The sequence below is a fragment of the Bos grunniens genome, chromosome 1 (assembly GCF_055505025.1).
Source record: "Bos grunniens cultivar Pamir isolate PY7600 chromosome 1, Bosgru_T2T1.0, whole genome shotgun sequence".
Taxonomy (NCBI): Eukaryota; Metazoa; Chordata; class Mammalia; order Artiodactyla; family Bovidae; genus Bos; species Bos grunniens.
Window position 1 is genome coordinate 3,757,364 of NC_141165.1, and position 25,395 is coordinate 3,782,758.

General features: G+C 47.4%; 1 long non-coding RNA gene across 2 annotated transcripts; it reads left to right on the top strand.

Moving 5' to 3' along the window:
* The first annotated feature begins 393 nt into the window (after positions 1–393).
* On the top strand, positions 394–24,967 carry LOC147378855 (uncharacterized). 2 transcript variants are annotated; one of them, XR_015159960.1, is made up of 3 exons: positions 394–1,034; positions 15,696–15,781; positions 22,306–24,967. It is a non-coding gene; the product is annotated as an uncharacterized LOC147378855 (long non-coding RNA). The 2 variants fall into 2 exon arrangements; XR_015159847.1 differs by lacking the exon at positions 394–1,034 and having other exon boundaries at positions 15,580–15,781.
* Positions 24,968–25,395: the final 428 nt, after the last annotated feature.

Here is a 25,395-nt window from a genome sequence, read left to right on the forward strand (position 1 = left end):
ACCGCTTCAGAGGCAGTGGCCGCTGCAAGCAGGAGGCCGCAAGCAGCAGGAGGGGCCGCGAGCCCGCTTCCTGCTGCCCCTGGAGACGCTCCCCGCGGGCCTCGCGTCCTGCCTCCCGCACTGCGGTCCTGGGGAACCTGGAAAAGGCGCTTTCCCTCCTACGGATGTCTTTCTTTTGTACACAGTTGGCGTTCTGTTTTGCTCGGAGCATTTTTGGTAGCACCCCGAGGTTGGGTAATACCCAGGGCTTGGCCAACCCCATCGTGCTCTTTTCTCCGCTTGTAACATGTGTGACCACAAAGCCACCGCAGGCATCACGTGGGTCGCTCAGCGGCTCGGACGCAGACACGCCTCTGGCTTCCCCTGGAGGGCGGGGCTTCGCCTTTACCCTTTCCTGCCGGTCACTGGCCGTCAGGACGAAAGGACTGGAGGAAAGAAGGAACTGCCCACTCCCTTTAAGAAGCTGTGAAGCAAATGGCTCTTCCACCTTTAAAGCTTTCAGAAGGACTTTATGCCCACTGTGGATTGCCTGAAAAAGCCCATGGACGGGGAAGCCTGGTGGGCTGCAGTCCATGGGGTCGCTAAGAGTGGGACACGACTGAGAGACTTCACTTTCACTTTTCACTTTCATTCATTGGAGGAGGAAATGGCAGCCCACTCCAGTGTTCTTGCCTGGAGAGTCCCAGGGACAGCGGGGCCTGGTGGGCTGCCGTCTATGGGGTCGCACAGAGTCGGACACGACTGAAGCGACTTAACAGCAGCAGCAGCAGTGGAAAAACCAAATACCACAATACAGTTACATCTCACGATTTGTTAATATTTTGTTAAGTTTTTCCCTAAACATCTGCTGCTAAGTCACTTCAGTCGTGTCCAAAACATCTGCAGCCTTGGAATAATGTGAGTTTGGATGGAGGGTGACGAGGAATGGGCTGGTATCCACCTTCCAGGCACCACCTTCGCGTTAGGACTCGGGGACCACATGGACCCTACAGCTGACGCAGTTTGGAACTCTGGCCCCTACTCACAACAGGAAGGTGGGTCTTATTGTATTAATAGAGTCGAACTAAACCTTCATGCAATTTTGTATGCCAGTCGTTTTTTAAAAGAATATCAAAGGTATTCCCTGATGTTAACTGTTTTTTTCCCATTTTTCATTTGTCACACAGGTTCAAATGAGATGATAAATTGTGGGAAGTTAGGAGGTTACTAATCTGTCATAATACAGTTTAAATGAGGTAATGTATATTCAGAGTGCTTAACCTAATAACCCTGCATATAGTAAACTTTTCATAAATAGTAGTTTGGCCATAGATTCTTGCTAAAATCTCATTTCAATGCCAGCATAATATTTCATTCTAAGGAGCATATTTAAACATCCTTTTGTTGTACTGAGCTTATTTCTAATTCTTCCTATTTAAAATTGTAGCACTGGTACAGATATCTTTGAATATAACTTTTTATTCACTTTAAGGAAGCATTAAATGGATGACTATGTTGAGTGATATGAGTATCTCAAAGGCTTTTTATTAGATATCAGCAAATAATTTCCTGGTGATTACACTAAATTTTTTTTCCAGGCTCGAGTGGGATTACCTGTCTTTCTGCATCCTCACTAGCAGTAAATTTTCTTGTTTTTAAATCTGCCAATTTAATTGGTGAAAATTCAATTTCCTCGCTCTTTGATATTGCATTTTGAAAAGTTGCCAGTGAAAGCGAAACATTTTTTTCATATTCATTAACCATTTGTATGGCCTCTTCCACAGTAAAACATAATTTATCAATCAAATTTGCTAATAAGGTCTGGGCTTTCTTTTTGTGTGTGGCATTTCTCATGTCAAAACTCAGAAACAATCTCTTTCTACACACAGCTGGACAGGCTAATAGTGAGACCGTTTGGGATTTGATTAGAGGTGTCTTTAACTTGAAACACACACTAGTAAACATTTGGCAACTTCCCAGTCACTGCGTATACCCATACAGTGGTCTGTCTTAAAATCAACTTTCACTGGAGTGTAGTTGACTTACAATGTTATGTTAGTTTCTGCTATACAGCAAAGTGAATCAGCTATACATACACATACATCCACTCCTTTAGAGTTTCTTTTCCCGTGTAGATCATTACAGACTATTGAGTAGAATTCCCTCTGCTATACAGTAGGTCCTTATTAGTGATCTCTGTGTAAATGTCAGTCCCCAAATCCTAATTTATCCCTCCCCACTTCCCCCTTGGAAAGTAGGTCTGTTTCCTACATCCGTACAGTGGTCTGTAACACAGGTTCCGTCCAGAAGCCACGGGAGAGGAAGGGGCAGGCAACGGGCAGAGTACAAGCAGCCGTGTGCATCCAGCAGGTAGGTGGCTGGTCATCCTGTCCTGTAGGGGGATGCTCAGCAGATAGGTCATCCCGTCTGTGTCCCAGGCGATCATCAGAGCCCATGCCAGGCGCAGACAGGCTCAGAACCCAGAGGTAACACACCAGCTCCCTGCTGGCACCTGGGCACTGGCTGACCCCCGAGAGTGGGTGATGACAGGACGCAGCACGTTGCTCGGGCGGGGCTGCCAGTTCACACCGCCACCTCTCACCAGCCCCTTTTCACGGATGAGGCCACCTTGGCTCTAACACGTCAAGTCATCAAAGTTCACAGAGTAAGTGGCGGAGCAAAGATTCAACCTTGGGCCAAATGGACCCCAAAGCAGATGCTCTCAGCTACCAAGCCACACAGCTTCCCTTAAAAACATGTCTTCGGACATGAAAATGATGAGAGTTTGCATGCGGAGAGCCTCAAAGAAAACTTTTGTGAGCAAAGTGATTTGATTTTTTATCCTCAAATTAAAATGACTATCTCCAGGCAAAAAGTCTCGTTTTCCTGAGAACTTGCCAAAGGATGGATGGAAGGATTTCTTGGCACCTCCCCTGCCTGGGGCTTACACTTCAGAGAGGGAAGCTGAGGTCAAGGGTCATCCTGGCTCCAGGAGAACGACTTATTCTTATCAGGACTCAGTTTTCTGTCCTGAAAAGGGCGATCCAACTCTAAACCCTCCCTTGGAAAGTTGGTGAAGTTGGCTGTGTCAGTCCTTGGATGAAGAAAATGCTCATGGGGTGTATGGGATGGTTCCCCATACACTGCAGCATCCGTCACTCCCAGTGCCTGTTGATGAACAATGGTTGAGATCACTGCGAAAGTCAGTCGCAATTACAAAGCAGGATCTGCAATGTCTTGCCAAGAATGCTGCGTATCAATCCCAGCAAAGCTTTAACCACCAGAGGAGGCATTTTTCCCACCAGCCCTTCAACCCCTACAGTGCTGGGACATGAAATAAACGGGGTTACCTACAATCCACCACTTAAAAGCAATGAGTTGAGCTCTGAAGCGTGTATTTATGAAACATACATCTAAAGTATTCATAGCCTGATTTCCATTTCTCATAGGGCTGACCTAATTTCTGGGAGGTACCGATCCATTATGCCATGTTGGTTCATATGATGGAGGTAATATTTCTCTCACTTCCAATACTTGGGGAGCTATGAAAATATTCATCCCTCTGAGCTACAGAAATCAGCTTTCTTGTTCATGTTCTGTTAAAAGTACCCAATGCTATTTGTCAGGAAGGGATGGAGAAACACATCCTTCTGTCTCTGAATCCTAATCAGGAGGGAGAGGAAAGGTGTATTGCACAGACCCCATGACTTCAGACCATGCTGTTTTTAATTTCTAACCTGTGTCTAAACTTGGGAACCAATTTGACTACCTGGAGTGTACAGAACGGTTAACTAGGTTTGCTTCCGCACACAAGCTGGAGTTAACTGCTTCTGCCTGAATTAAGTAAACTCTGGCAGTGCTATCTGGACCTGGCATGACCAGATGGCAGTCGCCACACCTTGCCAGCTGCCAATCAGCATTCAACAGCTGCCCTTGACCCTGGCTTCCGATTATCTGTCGGCTATGAATAGAAGCGGAGTGTCAGAAAAGGGAGCAAAGTACTTGAAGCCAGCAATTCAGGAAATCCATCTGACAGCAACAGAATTGGCTCAATGCACTCAGCTAGTTTCAGGAAAACATGAGAGTGGAAAAGCATAAAGTCCAACGCTCGATCATTCCAATACCAGCAGCAAGAAACCACGGGTGCTCTTGTGAAATGAAGCACATTTCCAGATACATATGCTGTCATTTTTAAAACATCACCTATCAGTGTTTGAAGTCCCCTGGATCTGACAGATAGCAACTGCTAGAGTTTGTTCAAGAAATAGAAGAGCACATCCAAAATTCAGTGTCATGCTTTTCCCATGCAAAAAACCATGAAATAACAGGCCAAAAAACTGGCAGTGGCTCACATTCTGTTTCACAAAATGTATCAAAACATGCGTCGAACTTCACGTAGAGCATAGGAGCATTCTGTGGACTCAGAGCTGGACCAGCTGATTCTAAAAGAGAGCGCTGGAAAGAGGACCTCCACGTGTTGTGGGGCTAAATATCCGTTTTCCAAAGGTAAAGACATGAGGGTAGGGGAGCAGAAAAGGACGGTTTTAGAAACAAGACTGACATTTCTGCTGGATGAGATAGGAACCACGCCTTTTGAAGGAAATGGAAACACAGCCCAGCCAGAAAGGAATAAAGTGGAATAAAGAACCAGAAAACAGAAAATAGCTGAGTTTAAGCTCCAGAGAGGCTTTCACTAAATTGCTTCACAGCTAAGAGGCTGTGCTTTACTAAAGGTTAAGGCCACACCGGGGCAGTCCCGGGCGCCGCTCACCCGGGACAGCTGGACACATCTTTCACGGCTGACGATGGGGGCGGGGCAGTGTGGGGACAGAACCAGCAACTGTGGGCTTGGCGGGGCTCCACCGAGCCGGGGGCGGGCCAGCCGGGCGAAGCCTGGCATCCCAGAGCCCGCTCCGTCTCCCCCTGCAGAGTGGGTACCACCTGAGCCGAGGCCTGCGGGACCACAGGGGCCATTCCAACGGCTGGGCTCGGAGGACCGTCTTTCAAAGTCAAGGGCAGTGCGGAGGCCTCCCCCCTCGTGAATATTCCGGGCGGTCAAAAGACTGATACCAGCCACAAGGAATTCATAAGCCTTTAAAAAATAATTCATATTTTGTTCTTCACCACGCTGTCCATATAGATTTGGGAATGAGTCATACTAAAGCTGTGAAACAAGTTATTTTTCCATCTAGAGATGGATTGCAGGCCCCTGGCCATTCTGAAGCACAGACAGAACATGGGATGATAGAATCTGACTTCGGGGCTGACGGCTTGATTAGAAACTGCATTATTTATGCCCCACTGGGATTGCTGCGGCTTTGGAGGCTTAAAACCACCTTCTGTGGCAGCTCTTCCCCTGATTTTAGGTTCACTGACCTCCTTTTCTGGATATGTGTCTCCACGGCAGGATTTGAAAGAGAATTAATTAATCCATTCTCTTGATCGCTTTTCATTAATTACTCCATCAAACTAACCTTAACCCAAATCGGGAGGCTGCCTTTTTCCTTCCCCTCACACAGGTCTTCCTTTTCTAGACATTTCCACACTCATTTACTCCAAGCTTCAGGTCTAGGTACACTCACTGAGACGCTCAGAAAAACCAGTGTTCTCTCAGCAGCGAAGGTGTCTCTCACAATCTGGTCCTCAAAAAGCAAACGGGGAAACTGTGATCAACAGTAACTGGCAGAGCTCTCAGATTCTGAATAAGTTCCAGAATTGTACACATGTCTCTCAGGAGGTAGGTTTTCAAAATATTAGGAGGCTGCAGCCCCCAGACACACACACACTGATCAGGCTGGTTTTTATCAGTTTAGCTTCTCTGAGATCAGCCCGTCCAAATCCACGACCAAACTTTATTACTCTGAAAAACATTCTAATTCATGTGCAAGCTGTTGGTTAATAAAGAGGATCAGAGAATGCTGGTGTTTGAGAGAGCCCTGGGGAAGCCCACGCATCAGAGTGTTTACATCAGGGAGGAGACCTGAGCTTTTAGAGCCCAGAACACACACTCACAATGCCATTCTCGTTGGTTTCCATGAGGGTCTTAGTGGTATGAGCCTGTTCCACCTTGAAAGTCTAAAGTGGAGAAGCGCTGGTTACCTGGAAGCAAGTAAGGCGGGCTCTCTCTGGTGTGACCCACCCTTTGCTTTGTTGATGGGGACTGATGACTTGGCTGGCTGTGCTTTTGGCCTCTTGATGGTTCATCACACCAGGGACCCACCATGGACTGACATCTACTTTTTCCATTTTGAGTTCCATCTCCACGTTCTACTCATTCCCAGAAACTTGGAGGTCACCTAAAATGGTGATCCCCAGCTCAGATCTCAAAGAGGAAGTGTCACCAAGGGGGCCGACCAATTGCTTAGCTCACCTGGATGCAACTTTTTCTCTGCGAGCTGAAGGCTGACAAAAGTGAGTAGAGGTGAAACAGGTTAATTCATAGATCAGGATTAAGTAGAGAGTCCAAACAGGAGGAGACAGGGAGTAGAAGACTCATCACAGGAACTGGCTCCCGTGATGGAGAGGGCTCGGTGGGAGGAGATGAAGTCCGCAGAGGAGGCTGTCAGGAGGGGCTTGCGTGAGCCGGAGCTGCCATCCCAGGTGGAAACCTCGGCTCTGCTTCCAAGACTCTTCAACAGAGCCAAGACTGCCCGGATTATTGAGGACATTCTCCTTACTTAAAGGCAATTGATTACGGACTTGATCGCATCCGCAGAATACCTCTGGCAACACCTAGACTGGTGTTTGAACGTCTAGGAGCTCTGGCCTCATCAAGGTGGTGTAGCACTGGTCATCACAGGAGCCCTGCTCTCTGTTCCCTACAGGATAGTCCGTTTGTGTTGAGCACGAAGCTGACAAGTAAACATGAATTGAATGAGTGAATGAGTGAGTGGAGGAGATCGTGACAGGGATGTGCGGCACGGGCTACAGCACCTCAGCCTATCCTGGGGGGAGGGCAAATCAGTGCCCCCAGGACCCAGACGAAGCCCTGGGGATGGGCATGATGGTCCAGCCTGTGGTTGGGGCACGTCACCCCCGGCAGTTCTATGCAAGCGAAGGAGGTGAACTTTGCACCGAGGACCTCACTCATTGGGGAGAAGTCATAAAGGACAAAAAAGTGTGCCTGCGGAGATGGTGGGCGCCCTTCCATGGATGGGAAGTCAGGGCAGGAGCAAGGCTCAGAGGAGGAACCGCCAAGGCTTCCCACTGCCCCCGCCCCCTGCCTAAGCCTCTTGGGTCAGAGAGACTGAAGCAATGAAAGCAACAGCCGTGAACTGCCTGCCCCTAAGAAAAGGACCGGGGCTGAGAGCGGCTCACCTAGCCTCTGGCTCTCTGTAGGACGCTGGCAAAGGGACTTGGCTCTGTGGTCCTTATTTCTTGATCTGCAAAGTCTTAAGAAGAGCTAACTCTCTGGACCATGGGAGGATTATGATGTGTGTTGAGAACTGAGGTAGATTCACTCTGAAGCTGATGAAGCTTAAGCCGCAGGACTCCTCACTTGCAGGGGCCGCCCACGGCTCCGAGCATCCCCCAGGGGTATGGGAGGAAGCAGCAGTCCCGCAGGGTGCTGGCATGTGGGGGTGCTGCAGCAGGGGGCTCCCCTCTGTGCCTGGGTGACCATCGGGGGCGACCAGCACTATCTCCATGCCCAGTCACCCGCTCTTCATGAGAAGAGCAAGGCAGACGAATTTCCCCAAGGGTTAGTGACTAGTGTTCTTTCAATCCCTTACACGGTATTTGGGCTTCTCTAGTAGTGGCTCAGCTGGTAAAGAATCTGCCTGCAATGCGGGAGACCTGAGTTCGATCCCTGGGTTGGGAAGATCCCCTGGAGAAGGGAAAGGCTACCCACTCCATATTCTGGCCTGGAGAATCCCATCGACTGTACAGTCCTTGGGGTTGCAAAGAGTCAGACTCAGCTAAGTGACTTTCACTTTCACTTTACTTTTACTTACACAGTATTTTTTTTAATATACATTTATTTCTCGTAATTGGAGGTTAATTAGTTGACCATATTGTATTGGTTTTGCCATACATCAACATGAATCCGCCACGGGCAGTACAGGGTAAAAACTAGATGCTAAGATTAATGTCCAGCTCTTAGATTCTCTCAGGAGTGGAATTCTGACCTGCCAGGATGTTCATTTTCCCACTAAAATGAGTTATTATTATGGATCTTCAAAGGGTTTTCTTGTAATTGGGATATGATGGGTAAAAAACAGTTGGTTTGTGGGCTTAGTGTTAAAAATAAAACATGATCCTGGTTATCCTAAACATCTTTCTCCCCATTTTAGTTCTAGATCCCACAGACTGGTTTCCAGCTAGCAAGAAAGTGAGAACGGAGTTGAGTGGGCAGAAGTAAGAGAGAAAATGAGCAAAGGCAGGAATGTTTAAGGCAAAGCTCAGTGGGTGCTCATGGCTTCCAGAGAGCAGCCTGATGCTCTTCTCCACTGAATGAACTGTTCACATTTTTGCCTCCAATTACTGGAAAAATTATGGGAGAAGGTCTAGCTCCATTTATTGGAACTTGAATAGATTGCCTCCATTAATATCAGGAGGGCCTTTGACCCAACTACACTGAGTGCCTTCCAGAAATTATGAAATGTGCCTGCACTTTACTATCATGATCCCAAAAGTGATCAGAATATTCAAAAAAGCATAAACTGTCTTGTTAGGTAAGGAGACAACAGCAAGGAGAATTAAACTCAAGAGGCAACAGTCAATTTCCAGCTATTGTTCTCCTAAAGAGTCTAACACTGTAATGTGTATTGTGAAGCTCTGTACTCATGAAAAATGGGGGGGGAAGGCATGATAGGTTGGAGTCAAAATACTTGCTGCCCCCAAAGATGACTCTCATTGGCTTAATTCAACAAACGCTTGCTTCTTGCTCTTGGAAAGTTCAGGTGGCCCTGTTTCATATTGCAGCTCCCCTTAAAGGACGAGTAGGGAACCTGCTACTTGCTCTTACTCGCTCCTGCTGCAGCAGGGGCCCCAACAAAGCCTTGCCTGAATTTCTTGTCTGATCTCTTACTATTAATAATTTCTATTGATTAAGGAAGCCAAGAGCCCTGGCCGGCACACTATTATCTGACTTTTTGATGATAGCTATTCTGATGGGTACGAAGTGGGATATCTTTGTGGAAAACCAAAGATTTGGAAAACAAAAGATTTGTGCTTCTCTGATGGCTAAGAGCGCTGAGCCTCTTTTCAGGTGCTTATTGTCCACGTGTACCTATTTTTTGGAGAAACGCCTATTCAGAGCCTTTGCTCATCTTTTCACTGGGTTATTTGTCTTCTTCTTCAGTTGTAAGAGTCTTTTACATATTCTAGATCTTAAGTCTCTTACCAAATATTCAGTTTGCAATAAAGTCCAAAAGCTTTAAATTTTAATAAGGTACAATTGATGTATCTTTTTTTTCTTTTGTTGATTGTGTTTTTGGTGTCATATCTAAGAATCCAATGGAAAATCCAAGATCAAGAAGATTTACCCTGACTTCCCTGGTGGCTCAGATGGTAAAGCGTCTGCCTACAATGCAGGAGAGCCGGGTTCGATCCCTGGGTTGGGAAGATCCTCTGGAGAAGGAAATGGCAGCCCACTCCAGTACTCTTGCCTGGAAAATCCCACAGATGGAGGGGTGTGGTGGGCTACAGTCCATGGGGTCACACAGGGACACGACTGAGTGACTTCACTTTCACTTTCACTTTTCTTCTGAAAGTTGTATAGCTGTGGCTTTACATTTAAGTCTCTATTTTGAGTTAATTTTTGTATATGGTGGGAAGAAAAGATTCAAATTTGTTCTCTTCCGTATGCCTATCCTTACAACTTACAGTTGACCTGTAAGTTTATCCTAAAGCCAGTACCACACTGTCTCAGTTACTGTTGCTTTATAGTAAGTTTTGAAATTGAGAAGTGAGTCCTCCAACTTTGTTCTTCTTTCTAAAGATTATTTTGACTATTCAGGACTCATGTGAATTTTAGGATCAGCTTGCAAATTTCTACAAAGAAGCCAATTAGGGTGCTAATAGGGATTGGACTGAGTTATAGATGAATTTGATAAGTATTGCCTTCTTAACGATACTAAGTTTTCCAAGGGACTTCCCTGGTTGTCTGGCGGTTGAGACTCTGCCTTCCAATGCAGGGACACAAGTTCGATCCCTGGTCGGGCAACTAAGACCCCATGTGCTCACATGCCAAAGGGTACCTAACACCTGCTCATTTCAGTTACTGAGCCCACATGCTCTGGGACCACACTCCACAACAAGAGACCCCCCTGTGCTGCAACCGGGGAAAGCCTGGGTGCCGAAACAAATATGCTTTGAATATGTTTCGAAATGCCCTTGTTAAATTTATCCCTAAGTATTCCATTCTATTTGATGCTACTGTAAATGGCACTGTTTTTCGATTTCCTTTTCGGATTGTTCATTGCAAGTGTATGCAAACACTCTTGAGCTTTGCGTCATCTGGTAGATCCTGTATTCTGCAACATTCCTAAGCTCTTTCATTGGTTCTGACCGTGACTTAGTGGATTCTGCAGGATTTTCTATGTACAAGATGTCATATCAAATAGTTTTATTTATTTCTTCACAATGTGTCTTTTATGTCCTGTTCTCATTCCTGTTATTCCTGACTTTCCTTGCCCCTATTATTTTTCGCCGGGCTGACCACTACCAAACATACTGTTTGTTTATCTGTTTATAACAGCCCTTTCTGGCATATGAGTTCTCAGAAAGTAGGTGCTTCCTCTTCTCTGTTCACTGCCTTCCCAGATCTTCTAGAACAGAGCCTGGCACATAGTAGGTGCTGAACAAATGTTTACCTTCTCTGTTAGCTTTCAGGGTGAGTCCTCCAAAGGGACCGGACCTCCTGACCTCAGCCTGTTCTCAAGGCCCAGCGCTCCCTGGAGTTAAGGCCACAGCGGAATGGGAGCAGGTCAGGGCAGCTGGGGCCACTGTTCCAGGATGGGCAGCCTTTCCGGGGTCAGTACAGGCAGTACCGAACAGCAAAGTTCCTTTCCTTCTGTAACTATTCCTAGCAAATCAACTTGCATCTCAAGCTCCAAGATGGGGATCTATGAGATCCTTGACTGCTTGCCTGACTGTAGGGACCGTGTCTCTGACAACCGAGGGCACGGGGACCTCTTGTGGCTGCAGAGCAGTGCCAAGAGCTGAGGGGCCTTTTGGAGGTAAGAGGTAAGCTCATTCAAGAGTTGCTACAGCCGCTGCACTGGATAAATTCCACGTGTACCTGAACGCACGCCTCCCTGTCACATTTCCTGCCAATAACCTCTTGCCGGCCAGGGTTTCTGTAGCTTCTCTGGAACCATCCTTTATTAGGATTAACAAAAGATGATCAGTCAGAGCCGTGGAGAGTTGAGAGGAGCAGGTTTCTGTAAAAAGAGGAAGCGCTAGTCTGGAGCCAAGAGTGAGTGCTTTGGGCTCCAGGATGCCAAGTGAGACCTCAGATCCAGGCAGGAAGCCAGCAGTGACCCAGGAAGATGGGCTGGGGGAGAAGCTGTATCCCTCCCCCCACCCAGGTCAGGGCAACAGCGGGAGAAGGCGTGACAGGGGGCCTTTGGACTCTGGTTCATTTATTAAAGGAAAATAAGTCATTTCAGGCAACATGACAAAGAGAAGTCAAGATTATGAGGCAAAACCAGAAGACATTTGCAGACATTTAGAGCGTATAAAGGATTATTCTCTTGGAGGTCTTCCCAGGTGGTCCAAGACTCTGTACTCCTAACACAAGGACCTGGGATCGATCCCTACTGAGGGAACTAGATTCCAACCGCTGCAACTAACACCCAGCACAGCCAAATATTAAAAAAAAAAAAAATTCTCTAAAGGTTGTCCCTAGGCTTTGGCTTTATTTGACCTAGAATAAGTTTAGGAAAAGTAAGTGCAATTTTCCATGTCAAATGTAAGAAAAAAAAGGAAAGGGAAACCCCTAAGAGTTCCTAAGAAAATGGAGGAAAACAAGAAATGATTGGATCCAGATGATAAGATCTTTCATAAGGTAGTTTTTACATGTTGACGGGTTTTGTCTATTTTAACCATACTTTGGCACAGGCAAAGGGAAGCCTGGCGTGCTACAGTCATGGGGTCTCAAAGAGTTGGACAAGACTGAGTTCAGTTGACTGAACTGAACTGAGAAATCTATATGTAGGTCAAGAAGCAACAGTTAGAACTGGATGTGGAACCACAGACTGGCTCCAAATCGGGAAAGGAGTACATCAAGGCTGTTTATTGTCACTCTGCTTATTTAACTTATATGCAGAGTACATCATGAGAAATGCTGGACTGCATGAAGCACAAGCTGGAATCAAGATTGCTGGGAGAAATATCAATAACCTTAGATACACCACACTTAGGGCAGAAAGCAAAGAAGAACTAAAGAGCCTCTTGATGAAAGTGGAAGAGGAGAGTGAAAAAGTTGGCTTAAAGCTCAACATTCAGGAGACGAAAATCATGGCATCTGGTCCCATCACTTCATGGGAAATAGATGGGGAAACAATGACAGACTTTATTTTCTTGGGCTCCAAAACCACTGCAGATGGTAACTGCAGCCATGAAATTCAAAGACATTTGCTCCTTGGAAGAAAAACTGTGACCAACCTTGATAGCATATTAAAAAGCAGAGACATTGCTTTGCCAACAAAACTCCATCTAGTCAAAGCTATGGTTTTCCCCGTAGTTGTGTATGGATGTGAGAGTTGGACTAGAAAGAAAGCTGAGCGTCAAAGATTTGATGCTTTTGAACTGTGGTGTTGGAGGAGACTTGAGAGTCCCTTGGACTGCAAGGAGATCCAATCAGTCCATCCTAAAGGAAATCAGTCCTGAATATTCATTGGAAGAACTGATGCTAAAGCTTAAACTCCAATACTTTGGCCACCTGATGTGAAGAACCAACTCATTGGAAAAGACCCTGAGGCTGGGAAAGATTGAAAGCGGGAGGAGGAGACGACAGAGGATGAGATGGTTTGATGGCATCACCGACTCAATGGACATGAGTTTGAATAAGCTCCGGGAGTTGGTGATGGACAGGGAGGCCTGATGTGCTGCAGTCCATGGGGTTGCAAAGAGTCAGACATGACTGAGCCACTGAACTGAACAGGCAATTGAATTACAAAGTACAGTGGGATTTCAAAATCTTAAAAATGAAATTTTCTTGTGAGCTATTACGTTTAAAATGTCAGACTTAAATTCTGTATTTAAGAGAAGAGACCTAAAAGCAATGACTGATGCGTGGAGCTCTTGACAGGGGTCACGTACTAGGCATTTACTTCCCCAGCAACTAAGCAGTTTGAGGCGAGTGATGTTATGAGCAAATTTTCCAAGGCTTTATAATCAGTCACACTTCCCTGGTGGCTCGGACAGTAAAGAATCTGCCTACAATGTGGGAGCTGTAGGAAACGCAGTTTCAATTCCTGGGTCGGGAAGATCCCCTGGAGAAGGACATGCCAACCCACTCCAGAATTCTTGCCTGGGAAATCCCACGGGAAGACTAGAAGTTCATGGGGTCACAAAGACCCTGACACAACTGAGCAACTAGCACTTAGAATCAGTTCTGCAGGGCCAAAATTTGGAGTTAGTCATCTAATTTCAGAGTCTGAGTCATTGCTACAATTATTTTCTATGCCCTTATAGTTTACAATAAGGATTCTACTCAGTCTAAAAACTCTTGGTGTGTTCAGTTCAGTCGCTCAGTTGTGTCCGACTCTGCGACCCCATGAACCGCAGCACACCAGGCCGCTCTGTCCATCACCAACTCCCGGAGTTTACTCAAACTCATGTCCATTGAGTCAATGATGCCATCAAACCATCTCATCCTCTGTCGTCCCCTTCTCCTCCTACCTTCCATTTTTCCCAGCATCAGGGTCTTTTCAAATGAGTCAGCTGTTCACATCAGGTGGCCAAAGTATTGGAGTTTCAGCTTCAACATCAGTCCTTCCAATGAACACCCAGGACTGATCTCCTTCAGAATGGACTGGTTGGATCTCCTTGCAGTCCAAGGGACTCTCAAGCCTCCTCCAACACCACAGCTCAAAAGCATCAATTCTTTGGCGCTCAGCTTTCTTTATGGTCCAACTCTCACATCCATACATGACCACTGGAAAAACCATAGCCTTGACAAGACAGACCTTTGTTGGCAAAGTAATGTCTCTGCTTTTTAATATGCTATCTAGGTTGGTCATAACTTTCCTTCCAAGGAGTAAGCGCCTTTTAATTTCATGGCTGCAGTCACCATCTGCAGTGGTGTGTAAATGATCATTTATCTGTTTTCAGATAGAGAAGTGTCAACCAGGTAAATGTCTCTGCTTGTGGGCTACTGAGAATTTAGCCACAGGATACACTTGTGCACAAACCAATCACTAGTGTGTACACCAAAGACATTCTTTATAGGCTTATTTTCGTTTTAGTAATAGCAAAAGTCTCTAGAGAACCTAGATATCCAATAAGTAGTTAAGTAAATTATCCATTAAAATGGAATATTTGGCAGTCACTAAAAAGAACAAGCATGACTGACTTATGCTGATATAGAAACTTTAAAAGATGTGAAAAATGTATTTATATTAATAAAGAAAGTGCATATAATTTTCTGAAAGGACATAGAATACAACTGTGGTTAACACTGGGGTTAAGATAATGAAGAAAACAATATGTAAGCACATGTAACACTATTGAATTGAACACTTAAAAGTAAAGATAGTAAATTTTATGTTATGAATTTTTTACCACAATAATAAAAGATAACAAAGAAGAGACATTTGCTTCTCACTTCAGATCTTTCTACCCTTTGATATTCATATTACTTTTATTTGCATTATTAGGCCAGTAAAAAATGAAGGAAATGCATACAAGAAAACTGTGAGTAGTCAGAGGGACTAAAGATCAACATCCAGCTGCTGTATTTTTATTAACGTCCCATATGAAGAGTTCCCAGGTGGCTCAGTGGTAAAGAACCTGCCTGCCAATGCAGGAGACGAGGGTTCAGAGTTCAGTCCCTATGCTGGGAAGATCTCCTGGAGGAGGAAACGGCAACCCCCTCCAGTATTCTCACCTGGAGAATCCCATGGACAGAGGAGCCTGGGGGGCTGCAGTTCACAGGGTCACAAAGAGTCGGACACGCCTGGGGACCTGGGCACGCACACACACACACACACACACACACGAGAAGCGCTCTGAGTCAGCAACACCAAAACGTGTGTGTGATTTCAAGCGACTATGTGGCCATCTTAAAGTTCTTAAATAAACCTCCCAGCTCCCTGAGAACGTCATATCCCATCTAGAGAAGAGGGTTTCATTGAATGTGGTCTGTGGGAAACAACAGCAGACTCAGCACACACCTGACGCATTTTCCTGGAATTTATTTCAGGTTATCTTGTTTTGAAGAACAGACAGTTCCTCTGCAATTTCAGACTGTCCTTCTGAGAACGCATTATCCCCTGTCCTCTCTACTCTTGACCATGCAATTTCTTCATCCCCTTTTATGGGTTTTGTTTTGTCTCTGCCTTCGAAAAATGAGCCAGAATGTAAAAATGCACAGGGAGGATGCGGAACACTGTAAATTATGTGTCAAGGGGAAAGACAAAACATCTCTGTGAAGGGCAAGCATCTCTCGGAGAACACTGCTGCTTATTAGTTTGACTTGGATGGTTCCTAGCTCTATATGAAAATATTCACTGAGCCTGAATCTCTGAGACTCTGTCTTTGCCTTCCAGGTTTTAAGATGCTGAGTCGAGGAGTCTTAGCTCCTGGAGGAGACTATGGAGAGCCTCTGGTTTCCAGTCCCTGCAGGGGCCAAAAGGTAAGGAAACAGCTACAGTGGCCAGCGGGGGATGGGGAAGCCTGCAGACCAGAGCCCAGTCTAAAGAGAGCTGCTGCTGCTGCTGCTAAGTCACTTCAGTCATGTCCGACTCTGTGCGACCCCACAGACGACAGCCCACCAGGCTCTCCTGTCCCTGGGATTCTCCAGGCAAGAACACTGGAGTGGGTTGCCATTTCCTTCTCCAATGCATGAAAGTGAAAAGTCAAAGTGAAGTCGCTCAGTCGTGTCCGACTCTTAGCGACCCCATGGACTGCAGCCTACCAGCCTCCTCCATCCATGGGATTTTCCAGGCAAGAGTACTGGAGTGGGGTGCCATCGCCTTCTCCGCTAAAGAGAGCACTGTCCCTCAATGCCAGCCCGCAGTTCCCTAGGGAACCCAGCAGGGCAAGAGCGTCTCTTCCAGTTATTCAAGAGAAGCTGGAAATCTAGACTTGATGCAAATGATTCCAATTTTTTAATGTTGGCAATTAACTCAAAAAAATGTGAAAGTGAGGGCCAAACAAAACATGTCTCTTGGCTGAACTGAGATGTGACCTCAGACTGAATCCAATTCTCTTCATTTTACGAAAGAGGCCTGGAGGGGGTGAAGTCGACTGCCTGGTCGGCTCTGGGCTGGTCTGGGGACGGAGCTGGGACCAGATAGAGTGTGCCTTCCCGTCCTGTGCTGTTTCTCCCACTTTTCGGTCCCAGCAGTAGCAGCAGACTATTTAGATAAGCACGTGACAAGTTTCCACCCAGGCACACATGTCAGTAAGACTTCTGCCTGATGGACTGGACTTGACACAAACAGGAGACCCAACGACAAACTATACCCGCTCTCCACTTAATCCCGGTTGGAGTCTAGCTCCCGACATTTTGGGGTGCATATGGGGAAAAGAAAGGAAAGGCTGAAAAATTTCACCCTCAGAGAATCTGTGGAAGGAATGGGAAAGTCTGCATTTTCTGGCAGAAATTATTTTGAATTACTAATTATAAACGTGAGCTGGCTTGGGAAGATCTTTTACTCGGCTTCCCGGAAAGTAGTTACAGGGTCTCCATTCCTGGCTCTGTGGCCACTTCGAGGCACAGGGCTTTGCCAAGAACTTATGTTTCCCATGTCACAAGAGGAGATGAACCTGCTGGCTAAGAGCGTGGACTCTGGAGCCAGATGGCCTGGGTTCAAATCCACATCCTGCGACTCACCAGCCGCGTGATCTTGCAGAGAGCACGGGACTTGGCTGTGCCTGCATCTTCTCACCCATAAAACGGAAACAGAATCCGCACCTCTCTTCTAAGAGAGCCACAAGGATCCAACGCGTGGATACGCAGAAGGCACGGGCTTCCCCGGTGGCCCAGCGGTAAAGAATCTGCCTGCAATGCTGGTGACACAGGAGACTCCTATCGGATCCCCGGTCAGGAAGATCCCCTGCAGGAGGAAATGGCAACCCACTCTGGTATTCCTGCCCAGAGAATCCCATGGATAGAGGAGCCTGGCGGGCTGCAGTCCAAAGGGTCACACAGATTCAGACATGACTGAGCCATGTAGCATTCACACAGGCGTAAAGACACAGGGCCAGGGCTGTGTATGTTGGTTGCATTGTGGAAACACCCGGACGCTTGGGTCTCACCCCCAGAGAGTCTGGTTTATCTGATCTGAGGTGTGCCTGAGCATCTGAGCTTGTCAAGTCTACCCAGGTGACTGCAACGTGTAGCTGAGATGCAGAACCTAGGATATCAGTGCTTATTAAGTAAATGACGGTCCTCTCAGTGATTAATCTGGGGGCTGTTGAAACAATAGAATTTTATCCTAAGTCCAAAGTCAAGTGTCGACAAAACCACTCTCCTGGAATGTCTAGGGAAGATGCTTCCCTGCCTAGGGCCAGTGATGGTGGTGGCCTTTGACCCTTACCATTCCTTGGCTTGCAGTTGCATGTCTAAGGGATTGATTTTTAAAAACACTAAAATCCTCTCCTTCATTCAAGCCCGTATTTTGTAACCTCTTTACAAAGTTCCCCAGTCATGAAATTAAAAGACGCTTACTCCTTGGAAGAAAAGCTATGACCAACCTAGACAGCATATTAAAAAGCAGAGACATTACTTTACCAACAAAAGCCCGTCTAGTCAAGGCTATGGTTTTTCCAGTAGTCATGTATGGATGTGAGAGTTGGACTATAAAGAAGGCTGAGTATCAAAGAATTGATGCTTTTGAACTGTTGTATTGGAGAAGACTCTTGAGAGTCCCTTGGACTGCAAGAAGATCCAACGAGTCCATCCTAAAGGAGATCAGTCCTGAATATTCATCAGAAGGACTGATGCTGAAGCTGAAACTCCAATACTTTGGCCATCTGATGTGAAGAACCGACTCACTGGAAAAGACCCTGATGCTGGGAAAGATTGAAGGTGGGAGGAGAAGGGGATGACAAAGGATGAGATGGCTGGATGGCATCACCGACTCAACGGACATGAGTTTGAGTGAACTCTGGGAGTTGGTGATGGACAAGGAGGCCTGGCGTGCTGCAGTCCATGGGGTCGCAAAGAGTCTGACACGACTGAGCGACTGAACTGAACTGAAATGATTTACAAAGTTCCCCCAGTGGTCGTCTCTCAGTGGCATGCAGTGTGGAAGGTCACAAGGGCTGGAGCCCGCCCTTCTCCGCACCCATTTCCCACCTCTGCCCTGGCTTCAGGGTACTCAGGCAGCCCTGGAGGTCCCGATCCAGCCGAGTGGTGGGAGATACCCCGGCATGAATTCTCATAAGGTGAACAGGCATGCATTTTTTAAACTTTTCTCTATTTTTAAACATTTATTTTTATTTATTTCTTTTTGGCCACGCAGTGCAGCTTGCAGGATCTTAGCTCCCTGACCAGGGATTGAATCTGGGCCCTCAGTGAAAGCACAGAATCCTAATCACTGGACCACCAGGGAATTCCCTAGGCATGCAGTGTGTTTTGTGGGGTTTTTTTTAATAGTTGATTTAATTGATTTATTTATTTGGCTGCACATGTCTCAGTCGCAGCATGTGGGGTCTCTCAGTTCCCAGACCAGGGACCAAACCCAGGGCCCCCACACTGGGAGCTCGGCAGGCTAGCCACTGGACCACCAGGGAATGCCCTAGGTGTGCAGTCTCACAAGAGGGATCTGCAAAGCCAGGTAGTCTTTAATGAGTGGAAGAAACCTGTGGGGGTGTACACTGGAGACTCGGGGGCACGTCTTCTCCCACATCCCCGAATTCTACCAGTTCCAACAACCCAGGCCGATAGACCTGGGTCTCTAACATGGCTCTCCTGCATTAAAGATGGTGCCTCTGGAATTCCCATCTGAGATGCTGACAGATGGACTCAGAAGTCCTGCTGATACAGTGAATGCTTATCAACTGATTGAGTGACATCTTAAACAGGCAGTATCTCTCTAAAAGGGAATCAGTATGACGTCACTCCCTCAGGAAGGCCTGTCTGTCGGTCACCTGTCCCAGTGTCTTCGGTGTTTTCGTGAGAAGAAGTTCTAATGCCTCTAGGCTGGGGTGGGGGCGGAGGGGGAAGGGGAAGATTTTCACATGATAGAATGTCTGCCCTGAAACGGGAAATTTGGGGGGAAGCTTTCACACCAACTGAAACCTCGATGAGGGGGTGGCAGCATCTGTGCTTTGAAGCACGGATTCACCGAGTTCCTCTGTAAGTGCCTCTGGTGCTTTTTATAAGCCTCCGTGTTTTCCCAGGCTTGCTACCTTATTCGTAGGCACTCTGCTGCACACATTCGTTCTCACAATAGGAATGTGAATCTGAAAACTTCCCTGGAGATTCCAGAATTAGCCGCTAAAAAAAGGAGGAAGTTCTTTGACCAAAGGGAGATTCCTTTTCTCACATTTCCAAACAGGAGCATCGTGACTGTCTCTGAACTCAAGCCACCATACTGTCGGACTCAGGCTAGAGTGGCCGAGACCACTGGCCACACCCAAAGCTTGCCTCTGTCCTAGGCCGTCAAGGCTTCCGGGATTTCAGGAAAAATAACGACAGCAATAAGAAGAGTCAGTACTTGCATTGCTGTGGTTTTGGTCCCTCCGTCGTGTCCGACTCCGCAACCCCGCGGACTTGAGCCCGCCAGGCTCCTCTGTCCGTGGGATTCTCCAGGCAAGAATACTGGAGTGGGTCTTCAGGGATCTTCCCAACCCAGGGATCAAACCCCAGTCGCCTGCATTGGCAGGCAGATTCTCTACTACTGAGCCACCCGGGAAGCCCCATACTTGCAGAGTGTCAACTATCCCAAGCCCGCTCCATAAACCAAGAGACCCAGTCCTTCCAACGGCTCTATGAAGTAAGCAACCCTGTTTGTCAGACGAGGAGACTGAGACACAGAGAGGGTAAAGGCCCACCCAAAGTCCCGCAGCCAGGATGGCAGGCCTTGGACTGGGATCCAGCCCAGCTGATTTCAGATACCCTGCCTTCCCAGAGAGTGTGCAGCCTGGCACAACAAAACTTTTATTAGATTGTGTTCAGGGACACTGTTCCAAAAGCCTGCATCGTCTCTGTAAGCCCCTAACAAGCACTACCCCTCTGCCACCTGGCTTTCTGCTCTCCCACGGGTGTGAACATCTAAGCTGTTTCCCGGGAGATCCCTCAACTGCCCTGATTTCCCTGCCCCCTTACACTCGTAAGGTTCCCTGGTGGCTCAGACGGTAAAGAGTCTGCCCATAGGGTGGGAGACCTGGGTTCGATCCCTGGGTCGGAAAGATTCCCTGGAGAAGGAACGGCAGCCCACTCTGGTATTCTTGCCTGGAAAATCCCATGGACAGAGGAGCCTGGTGGGCTACAATCCATGGGGTCACAGAGTTGGACACGACTGAGCGACTTCACTTTCTTTCTTCTTAACTCATAGGTCCTCTTTCTCTCCTGCTCCAGAGACCTAGACATTCCATCCCACAACAAACACTCTGGCTGTTCTTTAAATCTCTTCTTACCTTATCTCTTTTTGGAGCAGCATCATTTCTCAATTACTGTACATTGTTATCCTGCAAACAAGCTGGAATCAAGATTGCCAGGAGAAATATCAATAACCTCAGATATGCAGATGGAAACACCCTAAATAGCAGAAAGTGAAGAGGAGCTAGAGAGTCTCTTGATGAAAGTGAAAGAGAAGAGAGAAAAAGCTGGCTTAAAACTCAGCATTCGTAAAACTAAGATCATGGCATCCAGTCCCATCACTTCACGGCAAATAGATGGGGAAAAAATGGAAACAGTGGCAGACTTTATTTTCTTGGGCTCTAAAATCACTTGAATGTCGACTGAAGCCATGAAATTAAAGGACGCGTGCTCTTTGGAAGAAAACCTATGACAAACCTAGACAGTGTATTAAAAAGCAGGGATACCACTTTGCTGACAAAGGTCAGTATAGTCAAAGCTATGAGAGCTGGACCATAAAAAAGACCGAGCTCTGAACAACTGGTGTTTTCAAACTGTGGCACTGAAGACTCTTGAGAGTCCCTTGAACTGCAAGGAGATGCCACCAGTCCATCCTAAAGGAAATCAACCCTGAACATTCATTGGAAGGACTGATGCTGAAGCTGAAGCTCCAATACTTTGAACACCTGATGCAAAGAACCAAATCATTAGAGAAGACCCTGATGCTGGGAAGATTGAAGGCAGAAGGGGATGACAGAGGATGAGATGGTTGGATGGCATCATCAACTCAATGGACATGAGTTTGAGCAAACTCCCGAGATAGTGAAGGACAGATAGCCCTGGCGTGCTGCATGGGGCTGCAAAGAGTTGGACACGACTAAGCGACTGAACAACAACTCCTTCCTAAACGCCCACAAGCATCTCAAAAAGTACACTGCCAGGATGTCTAGGTTTGAATCCTGGATCTAGACTTCTTCTGTGTGACCTTGGGCAAGTGTCTTAATCTCTCTGTGCCATCTGTAACTTGAAGATAACAAGAGTACTCATCCAATCAGATTGCTATGAAAAAAAATAAGTTAACCCATGGACACACTTAGGATAGTGCCAGGCACATAGTAAGTGCTTTAAAGGTCATTATATTATTTTTGTCTCCTCTATTGGAGATTCATTTTTGGCCCCATGACTCTATACAGTTACCTTCCCCTTTTTAACTTCATTTTTAATTGGAGGCTAATTGCAGTATTGTCCTGGTTTCTGCCCTACATCAACGTGAATCAGCCACAGGTGTACACATGGCCCCTCCCTCTTGAACGCCCCTCCCAGCGCCCTCCCCATCCCACCGCTCTCGGTTGTCACAGAGCCCCAGATCTGGGTTCCCTGTGTCAGACAGCAAATTCCCACGGGCTATCTGTTTTACATATGGCAATATACACGTCTCCGGGCGCCTCTCTCACATCACCGCACCTTCTCTCTCCCGCACTGTGTCCAAAAGTCTGTTCTGTATGTCTGCCTCTCCACTGCTGCCCTGCAGGTAGGTTCATCAGTACCGTCCTTCTAGATTCCATATTTATGCGTTAATGTGTGATATTTGTCTTTCTCTTTCTGACTTACTTCTCTCTCTGTAATAGGCTCTAGGTTTGTCTGCCTCACCAGAACTGACTCAAATTCACTCCTTGTCTTCGAGGCCAGTGACCTAAAGGTTACCCTCCAACTCAGAACCCTTCAACAAGCGAGCCGATCATCTAACCAATAAGACACGCTGGTGTTTGGGGCCCGGCGTGCCTCCCTCCGGCTGGAACGCTTCCTCCCTCCTGCGCTGCCTGATCCACCCTTACGGCCACGGTCCGTGCGCCGCCTCCTACGGGAAGCTTTCGAGACCGCACCCTCAGTCCCCTCTTCCTTCCCAAGACCCCTCGTTCTGCTGCCCTCCGCCTCTTCTCGGGCGCAACGCTCCACTGCAGCTTCCTTCCCTATCGTCCGTCCACTCTGCTTCGACTCCTCTCCCTACAGTTACGTCTACAGCTGGGGCCTGTCCCGGTTCCCTCAGGGCTGAACGCTGAAGTCCCCTCAAAAGCCGCTGAGTCATGATCCACACTCGACACAGCAAGCCTGGAGAGCTTTCTAACTCACCCGAAGTCCCGCCGCTGGTGAGCGGCGGAGCCCAGACCTGAAGCCAGGCCACGAGCACCGCCAGGGTCCCGGGCCTGACCGCGCGCCTCCCCAGCCCTGACCCAGAACGCGTGGCTGCGCACAGGCACTCAGGAGCAATCACAGTGATAACCCGACCCCCGTCCCAGCGCTTACTGAGTGCCTAGTAACCAACTCACTTCTCACAACTGCCATGTGAGGTAGGGTTTTTTCCCATGTTTGGTTTTTATTTATTAGCTTTTAAATTTTTTCATGTATTTTACTTATTTATTTTATTGGGGTATAGCTGCTTTACAATGTCTGTTAGCTTCTGCTGCACAGTGAGGTGAATGAATTACATGTATCCATATACCATATATCTCATTCCAAAGCAGGGACAATTTTTATTCCCATTTTACAGATAAGGAAACTGAGGCACAGAATGTTCTGTAACTTACTTGTCCAGTGGCAGAACCGAGATGCAAACCCAGGAAGTCTGGCCCCAGAGCCCAGGCGCTTAATCAGTGTAGCCTCCTCGCAGGTCTATTTTGAATGAATGGGTTGAAATGCAGAAAAAAAATAAAGATACATCATTTAATTTAGAGACTTCCCTGGTGGTCCAGTGGGTAAGACTCCGTGCTCCCAATGAAGGGGGCCTCAGTTCGCTCCCTGGTCAGGGAACTAGATCCCACAAATCCTGACTAAGACCCAGGGCAGACAAATAAATAAGATGGACTGCAAGGAGATCCAACCAGTCCATCCTAAAGGAGATCAGTCCTGGGTGTTCATTGGAAGGGCTGATGTTGAAGCTGAAACTCTAATACTTTGGCCACCTGATGCGAAGAGTTGACTCACTGGAAAAGACCCTGATGCTGGCTAAGATTGAGGGCAGGAGGAGAAAGAGACAACAGAGGATGAGATGGTTGGATGGCATCACTGACTCAATGGACATGAGTTTGAGTGAACTCCAGGAGTTGGTGATGGACAGGGAGGCCTGGTGTGCTGCAGTCCATGGGGTCACAAAGAGTCACACACGACTAAGCGACTGAACTGAATTGAATTTTAAAAAATACAGTTGAATGACCTTGTGGCTTGTAGACATCCTCTAAACCGGAAGACAGGAACTGAGCTAGGACACTTAGCCCCATGTCCTGCTCTGAGGACAGTCAGGTCAGCGCCCAAGGGCAGAGTACCCACAGCCACGGAGAAGCTGGTAGAGGGCCAGAAGCAGCCCCCGCCCCCCACCACAGCTCCCTGCTCCCTCCACCCTCTATGCCAGGGCACTCCCTTGGGTGGCCCTTGGCTGGTCCTGTTTGACTTCCTCGGGGGGGACGTCCCGAAGGCCCACTCCCTGGCTGTGGCTCTGTGCCAGGAAGGCTGGCTCCCAGCGCCGTGGCAAGGCTGTGAGGTGTGCCTGGCAAGGCTGTGAGGTGTGCCAGCAGGTCCGCAGAGAAGTCCCCCGCGACCTCCACGCCCTGCCCAAGCTGTGGTGTTGTGGCCGCCACTCAGCAGGGCCCACACCTCGTTTGGGTCTCATTCAGGAATGGACTAGATGTGCAAATGGAAGGGGAGGGAGGGATGCACAGACACCCTCACTTCCCTGTCTCCGCGACGGTCGGGACTCTATTTGGACAGACAGACACAGTTGTAGCAGTCTCATTGATATGCATAACAACTACTTGCTTTGCTGATACTGAACCATCTCATTCTTTGCTTAGAGGACACTTACCCCCTTTGCTGTAACTACTCCGTAATGGCCATTTACCAGCAAATGGTACATGAGCTCTCTAAGGCAAGAAGCTTGCCTTTATCCAGGCTCTACACCCCAGGCTCATCAGCATGCTGGCAGATATTCAAATATCTGCTGAGTAGATGCTCAGGAAAGTGAAAGAGAAAATGACTGTATGAGCAGAGCTAGTGAACAGATCTGCTTGCTGAGACCCAGTTTTCCTCTCCGAAATTCCTAATCCATCACAGTGTGGTAGGATTCCACGACTCATACATGGAAACAGCAGGATATTTCTGGCTGAGGCATCAGTTATTGGTATAAGACTCACTCCCTTTTCCTCTGTGTGCAGTTGACATGGTGCCTTTATTTATTTTTTTGTCTTAACCCAGATCCCATAGTTTGAGTAAGAAATAAACCTTTGTTATTTGAAGCCACGAAGGCTTGGAGGTCATTTGTTATTTCAGCAAAGCCTAGCCTATCCTGACTACTAGATATTCAGCTCACACTCGTTTGTCAGGGACCTACAGAACTGAAGACATTCAGCCAATGGTCTTCTACAACAGCGCAACAAAACCTTCTGCAATGGCAGCGATGTTCCATGCCTCCTCCATCCAGTACAACAGATGCTGGCCACACGAGACTGCTAACTCAAGTGCTTAACTTGGAATGCGGCCACCGTGACTGAGGCTCTGAATTTTTAATTTTAACTAATGTAAACGTAGCAGGGAGTTACGGTATTGGAGAGCACAGCTCTAGAATGTACCGTGGTAGCAGATGCCGAAACAGCCTGCTGAAGCCCCTCATTCCGTCTGACCCCGTGCAGCCGTGGTGGGCAGTTCCATGCCCATAAACCCACATCAAG